This window comes from Protomyctophum parallelum (genome assembly GCF_964188405.1).
Source record: "Protomyctophum parallelum genome assembly, chromosome: 13".
In the NCBI taxonomy this organism is placed as follows: domain Eukaryota; kingdom Metazoa; phylum Chordata; class Actinopteri; order Myctophiformes; family Myctophidae; genus Protomyctophum; species Protomyctophum parallelum.
This window is the reverse complement of record NC_139708.1, coordinates 14,466,646-14,477,346: the sequence shown is the minus strand read 5'-3', so window position 1 is coordinate 14,477,346 and position 10,701 is coordinate 14,466,646.

Genomic DNA, 10,701 nt, shown 5'->3' with positions numbered 1-10,701 from the left:
GACTCGCCATTTCTCAGGCTCAGCCTCTCACCCTTTATTAACTGGTATAACGACAGTCCTTGAAAATCCAGTGAATAATACTAATAAATGAATGGAGCAGTAAAGGCGGTGTGGGACTGCTGCAGACAAAATATGAATGAACCATCCCTGTTGTGAGCCTGGCGTTATAGGTTTTCAAACATTTTCCAAATTAATAAAATTTCCCCCCTAAAAACTGCAGATCTGTAAGCTACAACGATGCGCTGTGAGCCTGTAGACTGGCTATTGTTGTCTCTCTTTTTTTCCTGATTTTTTTCGTATTTTTATTAAACAATTTTATAATAGGGCTTACGAGGTTAACTCACTGTCCCATTTTTGAATATTCTCCAGTGTGAGTGAAGTGCACAAACAGCAGGCAGAATGTGTGGTATTTGTGTCAAGCCTGCACTCATCGACCCCCCTTACATCACTGTGTGTTTATCAACCCGCCAAGTGGGTCGGGGATTCAGGTGGGGCCGAGGGAGGTTAACAAGGGCTTCTCTCTCTCGCTCTCTCTCTCTCTCTCTCTCTCTCTCTCTCTCTCTCTCTCTCTCTCTCTCTCTCTGTCTCTCTCTCTCTCTCTCAAAGGGACTTTAGGTTGTTTGGTTTAGGGGGGGGGGGGGGGTGTCAGACTGGAACGGGGCGAGGCCACTCCCTTGTCCCAGGCAGCTACATTGAGTCTGACAGCCGCTTCAGACCAGTTTGGCTGCTGGTTGCACAACCACAGCAACAGAGAGAATATGATAGTTGTGTTGTACCCCCCCCCCCCCCCCCCCCCCCACACACACACACACACACATGCACACGCACACACTTTTCTTGTTATTACTGTCTTCTTGCACAAAGCTGCACAGCTGAAACACAAGGATACTTTTTGTATTCCACCTAAGAAGACAAAATAAAAGGGTACAATGTGAGCCTAATCCTAAAGCCTTAATCCAAAGTTTTCCAGGCTCGAGTTAGCCCTCTCCGACTTTCTCGTAGTTCGTTTACTTAATGTAACCAAATGAACCCTTGTGGGTGACATTATGTAAATTATGTAATTGTAATTGTAAATGAACTCTAGTAAATGAACTTAATTTAACTTAATTTACACTTTGAGTCCATTTGGTTACATTTGTACACACAAAGGGACAGAGAACAAAACCCAACCATCTTTTAATTTACGATACTAGAGCAGTGCCCGTTGAGGCCTCGAGCCGTGCCCGTTGGGCACTGGCCTACTAGGAACGATGCAAGTTGGAAATGCATGCCCCAGGGCATGCCCCGGGCAGAGGCCTTTTTGGGGCGGTTCTGGACAACCGTGGGTCCGACTAACTCGACACTGCGGTGGTGTGGAACGCGTGTGTTGAATTTTAAGTCGGTGGGGCGAACGGTTCTCGAGTTACGTGGATTACACACACACAGACAGACAGACAGACGTACAGAGGTACAGGTGCATTCATAGATTATAGATTAGATGTCCGTTATAGGTTTTTGACCAAATTGAATTGTTGTCTGTCTCTGTCTCTGTCTCTGTCTCTGTCTCTGTCTCTGTCTCTGTCTCTGTCTCTGTCTCTGTCTCTCTCTCTCTCTCTCTCTCTCTCTCTCTCTCTCTCTCACCTCCGTGTATGATTAGGGTTCAGATATGTGCTGTGCCCGAGGCTTGAAGATCTGTAGCTATATGCAAAGCAGAATTGTGTTTAATCTATTCCTTTTTCTTTTTTCTACGCTCGGCTGCCTTCTTGACTGGAGGCCAAAAGGCCCACCACAATAATATTCATGACTGCAGCACTTTTCTTTTTCTCCTAGGCCTAAATGTCTATAGGGTCTGGTTGGTATCCGGAGAGGAATTCAAATGAGTAGCGGTGCCCTGCTACATCGGTTACAACCTTGCTTCACACTAATACATTTTACATTCATGTATTTTTTTCAAGCACTACAACAAGCCTTCATCTGTTGGCCATGAGCCAGAGTGATTGAGACCTACACAGCTGTAAGCTGCAATTAATGAATAAAACATTAACTGAACGTGTGTGTGTGTGTGTGTGTGTGTGTGTGTGTGTGTGTGTGTGTGTGTGTGTGTGTGTGTGTGTGTGTGTGTGTGTGTGTGTGTGTGTGTGTGTGTGTGTGTGTGTGTGTGTGTGTGTGTGTGTGTGTGTGTGTGTGTGTGTGTGTGTGTGTGTGTGTGATAGAAGTAGCACATCTGCAGTGTTAGGAGGTGGTTGAACTCTCTTTCATTGAAGAACTCTCTTTCATTGAATAGGGTTCTACTGGTTGAGGCTTTAAGTGCTGTGCTTGAGAACCTACAACCTAGTAGTGCTGCAAAATATTAAACCTTATTCCCTCTAGACCACAAACGGTGATTTGCAGACACATTTGTATGGGTCCCTTTTTTTTCTTTATTTCAAAGCATTCAAAAGAATCTTTCCCAAAAAAGCAACATTTTTCATGAATTAATAACTAATTTAATTAATGATCTTTTGCCCCAATAATTCCGTGAAGAAATTTAAATAAAATAATTACAAAACAAATGTTTAAGAAGTAGTGAAAATAGCAGATCTACACGCTCACAACGTGCTATATGCTTGTGTGCTTGTAGATCCCGGTCTCGGGTCTAGACTATTCCCTGTAGACTGGAATTATTTCACTTCACCTTTAAACAGAAGTAAAGTGTTTTTAAGTTCTATATGATTATAATTACATTACAATCACAGAATGGTACATAATTAGGTCATGTCAAAGTGGGGAGAGCATGCATCGTTACATATATGTGTACATACAGCATTATGATTGGAATAGCAGAGAGCTCAAGGACTCGGAGCAGCAGTCTTACCCAGACAGAGCTCTATAGGGACTCAGAGCAGCAGTCGTACCCAGACAGAGCTCTAGGACTCAGAGCAGCAGTCGTACCCAGGCAGAGCTCTAGGACTCAGAGCAGCAGTCGTACCCAGGCAGAGCTCTAGGACTCAGAGCAGCAGTCGTACCCAGACAGAGCTCTAGGACTCAGAGCAGCAGTCGTACCCAGACAGAGCTCTAGGACTCAGAGCAGCAGTCGTACCCAGACAGAGCTCTAGGACTCAGAGCAGCAGTCGTACCCAGACAGAGCTCTAGGACTCAGAGCAGCAGTCGTACCCAGGCAGAGCTCTAGGACTCAGAGCAGCAGTCGTACCCAGGCAGAGCTCTAGGACTCAGAGCAGCAGTCGTACCCAGGCAGAGCTCTAGGACTCAGAGCAGCAGTCGTACCCAGACAGCAGAGAGCTCTATGACTCAGAGCAGCAGTCGTACCCAGACAGAGCTCTATAGGGACTCAGAGCAGCAGTCGTACCCAGACAGACAGCAGAGAGCTCTATGACTCAGAGCAGCAGTCATACCCAGACAGACAGCAGAGAACTCTATAGGGACTCAGAGCAGCAGTCGTACCCAGACAGACAGCAGAGAGCTCTATAGGGACTCAGAGCAGCAGTCGTACCCAGACAGACAGCAGAGAGCTCTAGGACTCAGAGCAGCAGTCGTACCCAGACAGACAGAAGAGAACTCTATAGGGACTCGGAGCAGCAGTCGTACCAGCAGTGGTGAGCGCACCTCATGGAGCGCTCTGCTTGCGCACAAGTAAGCCATACATGGCCTACTTATGGCAGATACTGTATACAAGTATAAACAGTATAAACTGTGTGTTTAGTTAGGCCATGTCTCAATGGTGTAAACTATAAGACTCACCTCTGTGTAAGTTCCCCACGCAGCAACAAGTGTCAGTTGCAGTGCATACACACACACCGTAACATATGTTTGCTAACGATTTGCATTGAATGTAGGTCACTGCACATACGGTGCGTGCATGGCATGCCACGGCGGACCTATTAGTAGTGCTAAGCCAATGCAGTTATGTGATTTGGGGCCTGCTGTCTGAGGTATATAGGTAAACCGTCCAAGCTTGGAGCCTATAATTACCCTTGTGCCTGAATACTTAATCGGACGGCCTACATCGGCCTACATTGAAGTATTTTCACTCCCCAGACTAATTAAACATTTTGGTAGCTGCCCCAAGAGGTGTTGCGTCAACCCGTGGGTACACGGTAAACGCCACGGTGTTCATTTATCCATTTAAAACTCTAAGAGAGGGCAAATGTAATGCATTTGGTTTGCATGTCATCCTCTCTCTGAGTTCAATTGGATTTCCCTTTCTCCATCACCTCCCCCCTGATAGAGTCTGTCGCCATCCTGGCTGTCTTCATATCAACCTTGTGCTATCTGCGTGTGAGCTCCATCACGCCTGGCTCGTTCCACTGACCCCCGTGCTCGGCCTGAGAAGGGGATGCAGGTAACATGAGAGCCCATGTTTCCTCCTCTGTTTGGTGGGGGAGGAGAGAGAGAGAGAGAGAGAGAGAGATAGAGAGAGAGATGCACAGGCCAGTGACGCACAGGAGACTCAACCTTCATCGATCTGTCCATCAACTCTCCCGCTCGCTCTATACCGCTCCCCTCCCTCCTTCCGTCTCCCCTCCCGCCCCTCTCTTATCCCTCTCCTCCTCTACTCTCCTCTACTCTCCTCTCCTTTCCTCCTCTCCTCTCCTCTCCTCTCCTCGCCACCCCTCTCCCCTCCTTCCCGCACCCACTGACCTACTTTCCTCCTGACCTGTTTATGTGAGTGTCAGTGCGGTGTTGGCGCGCTGCGCGCTCCAGTCAAATCAAGGAAAATGGGCAGCATGGCAAAATGCTAGCAGGCCTAACGCTGCACTTTAGCAGCGTTGAATGTCACCTTGAAGAGCCCCTCTGCATGCTAGCTTAGCAGTTGTTGAGGTTGACAGTATGTTGCATATAGACATAGTGCTTCGACACAAACCAAAACACAGTGATGTAAAAGGGAGGAGTATTGGGCTTGGTTGTAGGTGTATAATAATAATAATAATTATGCAATTTATTTATGAAGCACTCAAAACAAAGTTATACATTACATAAAATCTAATCAAAGAACAGAACAAAAACATGCTGACGTGTACCAAAAGTGCATTGTTAAATAGAAACATTAAGAGAATCAACAACATTTCATTTTCACATGTCTGTTATTGAAAGGCAAAAGCAAGCAATAGAGGGTGTGCGCGTGACATCATCATCATACCAGGAAGTTATGTGGGTAATGCTTACTTAGTGGCAAAAGAACATCCAAACAGTGAAGTCCTATCTGATTGCATTAATCAATGTTAAACAACATTCTACCAATTTTCTAGCAATCTGATTGGTTGAAACAGCCTTCTAGCCGTGGGTTAAACCAGCACTGTTCAACACCTAATCAAAACAAATAATTCAGCTGCTCTGTTCTCCCAGAGCGCTAGCAAACTCGGTGGCTAGGCTAGCTAGTTTCTTGGGACATTTGTGGTCGTAGTGACTACATCTGTCATAAAATAAAACAATAATAATAATCACGTTAACCCACACCCTCTCGTGTAATATTGCTTAATTAAACTAACTTTGCCACTCACTTTATGCATATAAGACTACCCTCTATAACACAAGACTAACAAAGGAAACCCTTGATGGGGGAAAAACGAGGATGGAACCTCGGAAAACAGTGGACCCCTTCCGCGGCATGTAATATATGTATGTGCTGAGTGGGCATTATTGAAATACGAAACAAACAAAACGCTGCTAAAGAAAGCACTATGGAGAGGACATTCATACATTTATAAATTAAATAAAGTTCAGTAAGAAATAAAACATTAAAGTCCTTCTGTGTAACATTTCTTTTTTGGTGTCACCTCTGGTTGCTCCGCTGGAGATACCGCTCAAAAACCAAATGCTGCAGTTTCACCATGAGGTTACAACGTCTAGATTAACTAGATTAAATTTAAAATAGGCCTACATCCTTTTTTATTGTTATTATTATATATGTTTTTATAGAAATGGCACAGATTTATGTGGCACAGATTTATGTGGAATGGTTATTGTGAAAAATAGATCAAATGAGCCAGGCTGACTTCCTGACAGCAAAGATACCCTTTGTCTTCAGCCTCCACTTAGGAACAAACCAGCTGGTTCCTGCCTGAGGACCTCAGGTGAGGTGACATATACACACTGCGTGTGTGTGTGTGTGTGTGTGTGTGTGTGTGTGTGTGTGTGTGTGTGTGTGTGTGTGTGTGTGTGTGTGTGTGTGTGTGTGTGTGTGCGTGTGCGTGTGCGTGTGCGCGCGTGCGTGCGTGCGCGCGCGCACCTGCAATGATTGCATTCACGTGCGTGCTTGCATGCCTCTGCTTTATCTACAGTAAATGCCCGTGCGTGGAATGCTACATGCGCTTGCATGTGTGCACGTGTGCCCTCATTGGTGTGTGCTTGTGTGCGTGGGGGCATTGTGAAGGGCATTGATCCCAAGCTCAAAAGAGCTGCTTTGTTGGCTGGCTTTAGTAGATCAGGTTAGTTAGTCACTGCTGCTTTTTCCCCTGCAGTAAATAGCCTCAGTGTTTGAATCAGAGTTATAGCAACGCTGTACATATATATGTCACATGACCACGCACGGGCACGCACGCACGCGCGCGCACACACACACACACACACACACACACACACACACACACACAGGCTCTTCCTTCACCATTACATTGTAATGAACTGTGACACCATTTCAGTGTTTAGGAGACAGACAGACAAACAGACAGACAGACACTGTGACTGGCAGCCCTGCACAGAAAAATACTCATTGTTAATTTAACTCTGAGAGACAAAGAGATAAATGAAGAACAAGGATTGTACTGGAGGTCCTTGTTGACTCATGTTTTACAGATGCATAGCGCAATAAAAAGCATTAGTGTGTGGTCGTCCTGCCTTGCATTCAGAATTCTCACGCTGTTTTCGTCATAATTAAAAACTACAAACTAAACAATGCATTGAAACACTATAAAAAGGCTAAAAAAATGAATACAAATGAATAAACTGTCTGTTCTGGATTTTAACGTCCTGGTTTTGCGGTCTACAGCCACAGCATGCCAGAAGGTTTCATGACCCAGATGTACAGGAGAAAACATTAGTGTTAAATCCGGTCCTGTTTAAGGCTAGCTCTGGGCTAGCTCTGGGCTAGCTATAGACAAATGCAATTGACCCTCGTTTTCCGAGGGTCTCGGCGGAGTTGTTTGCTGTGCATCAGATTTGGACCACTGTCACCTGCTCAAATAGACCAAACTAAAGAGTGCTTTAGGGTTCGATATGATGGAACTGGAAAACAGGCCAGGTATGAATGCACCCAGGTCAGGAGACGGTAGCGCTCTCAGTTTCACATTCACCCAGAGAAGAACATGCTTAAGGCAGATTATCTTTGTCACCATAGAGAGACCTGCCTGTGAGCAAGCCACAGGTTCCATCTCAGTGACAGCCAATTTGTGTCTGACAGCACAGTTCTGTGACACAACTGTCCCCGTGAGCAAGTTATTGTACCCAGGGCCAGATTAACAACAGCGTTTAACCACAATGAACCCCAGGATCCCTATTCTGGGCATGTAAGTGCAACATTGGGTGGAAATAGGTGATCTACAAGCTCACAACATGTTGTGACACATTGTGAGGTTGTAAACCAGCTATTTTCGGCAAAGAGATTTGGATATGAGGGATAAAAGGAGGGGACCAAGTATAGAGCCCTGGAGGACCTCAGTAAATGAGATATTGAAATGAAAGTGGTTAAGCTCCTTAACAGTGGAAGTGACCCTATATCGGCTTTGTAGCTTTGAAATTAGCAGCCCGTTCAAGCTTCCGCGTGCGTCACAGAAGTGGACGTCCGGTAGGCCAATCGGAGACAATGAAAATGTTTGTTTTCTCATGCCAATGAAGCTAATTTAAGTTGAATCGATAAGTCCACTTCACACGGGTGTGATTTATATACAGTATATATATATATATATATATATATATATATATATTTATATATGGGTGGCTCGGCCAGTTAGCACACAGACCAGTCTAATAATGGCATGGATGTGCTTTTTGGATTTCATGTGGCTAGTCTATGACGTCAGTCGCATATGATGTAAGTACAGTAGGCTACTACTGTTGGATTGTGTTTACATGTTTACAATCTGACCTGCTTTGACTTCTGATATGAAATTCAAGTTGAAAAATGCAAAGGGTTTACTTCCTTGGCCTATTGGCAGCGTGCAGAAGAAATTTGGCACTGATCGGTTCAGTCGTGTGTGAGTTCAGCTGAGGATACATACACAATTACACAGTCACGCACGTACGTACGTACACACACACACACACACACACACACACACACACACACACACACACACACACACACACACACACACACACACACACACACACACATTTGGCACTGATCGGTCGTGTTTGAGTTTAGCTGAGGATACATACAGTCAAACACACACACACACACACTCTCTTGGCTCGCCTCCTGGTGCCGTGTTGTAAAAATAGCTAAGACCTGAGAGAGCCTGAAAATATTGTGTGATCCTTTTGAGGGGGCCTTTTAATTATTGTAGCCCGGGGCCCTTTGTGCTCTTAATCCGGCCCTGATCCCCTACTTGCTCACTCTCATATAGGTTATTATGGAATTAGTGTCAGAAAATGCAGGGGGACCCCACTACTGCCCTCTTCCAACATAAATATTTTGGGTTTTTGAGGGAGTGACTCCCTCCAAAGCTGTTACAACACAAAGCTGTTCCTCTGACGCATACCTGCAGAGTGAGAGCATGATGAACTCGGGGGACCGAATGGCATTTTAAAGGTTTTCGTTTAAAACCCCTGGTCCCTTTTTTATGTTCGCCCCTCCAGGTCATGTGGTGTGTGTCAAAAAGCAATGAGCATAAACAGGGCCATGCCTTTTGAAAAGGGTCTGTGTTGAGAACTGTTCGATTTTACACAGTGAAATGCCCAAATGTTCATGCAAGTTCAGGAGTATACACCCGTGTAACCAAATGGACCCTTATCGCCAACTCCATAACTCTTGAGTGTGTATCAATGTAGGTTACGGTTGCACAGAGTTAAATAACGTCGAGGATTTGTGCGAGCGAATTCAATGACATCTCGGCGTGCGCTAACATCAGGGTCATGTGTGACAGCGTGAATGGACTTTAGCAAGGAAAGGGCGTGGCGGGGCGGTGAGGGGGCTTTATCTGTGAGGGGCGACTGATAGAATTGGGCCATCGTTACATCAGGCAACTTTTGCCTACGCACAGATGAAGGCATGCATGCTGGCCTGGTTGGTCGAATGTGTGTCAGTGTGTCAGTGTGACACTCAGCCCCACTGTCCAGTGGAGAGACCAAACAAGGCTAGTTCTGCCTGGAAACTGGGTGTGTTTGACTCACCAAAGTAGAGGCTGACTGGAGACTTGTGTTCACAGAGCTTTTCTGTAAAGGACAGGGATCAAATCGACATATGTGTGTTTTTGAAAAACGTTATACTAACAGGCGCATTGACCCTCGCACTTATTTGGTATTTGGGTCATGGCCAAAGCCATTGCCTTAGAGGTGCAATTAACACTTGTATCAGCTTTGACTTTGTGAATATTCAGTACATTTGAATACCTGCAACAACCACCATGTTATGAAAAATGAAGACGACAAATATTAGTTTTTCGAGCTCCCGACGCACATACATTGGCCAAAGTCCACACAAGAAGCTCCTTCATTTGCACCCCCAACACACTCAGATTCACACAGTCTATTCCCTTCCCCTATTCACAATAGGGTATGACATCATTTTAGCTAAGATAATGGTTTTGTGGCAGTATGAAGCAAGATTCATACTGTACTTCATCATACGAAGGAGCACAAATTAGGCATGCATGATTCACTGAGAGCAGCTCTTCCAGGCATATGATGGACCTTGGCCCTGTCAGTCTGTGTTGCTTTTGATGGTCGTAATGGTCCCATAAGGCTTATCGGCATGGAAGGAACCGTCACGATCAGTTTGATAACGCCCTGATTTACTCCCTTTCTTTTTTCTTCTGGGTTACAATGATTCAGTCTGTTCTGTTCCTCAGTGAGTAATTTATTAGCTAACCACCGGTCATGCTGTATCCTTTATGGAGCATGACCACTTTTGATGTGATGAAGCTAGCCTCTAGAATGCTTGTGCAACCCCCCCCCCCCCTTCCCCCCCACTGTGTTTGACCACCCACTGTGATGACGACTGTGTTTGGCGGCCACTGTTGCCTAGTAACCAAAAACAGTTAACTGAATCCCACAGTGTTCATTCAGCTCTTGAAAGTCTAACAATCAAAGAAGACGACTGTTTGGGAGTTGGATTAAAAACTACAGCCCAGGTGTTTTAGGTCCTCTCCCGATGGAGAGAGCTAATTGCAACTGTACCACCCGGGGTTTCCACCCGGGTCTCCCCCATGTGGGAAGGAAAACAATTACTGCTGATCTAAGATGAAGTAAACCTTTGGTCGGAGAAGATATTTGTCTTATAACCTTTAGGCTTGGCTACTTGTCAACTACGGTAGTAGGTGTACTACTCCACACCAGGGTCTGCACTTCTCAAGTAGTAGTATAGTATAGTATAGTATAGTATAGTATAGTATAGTATAGTATAGTATAGTATAGTATAGTATAGTATAGTATAGTATAGTTATTAGCTAACCACCGGTCATGCTTTATGGAGCATGACCACTTTTGATGTGATGAAGCTAGTATAGTATAGTATAAGCTAGTGTAGTGTAGTGTAGTATAGTATTGTTTGTTACACTCACTGTGTGT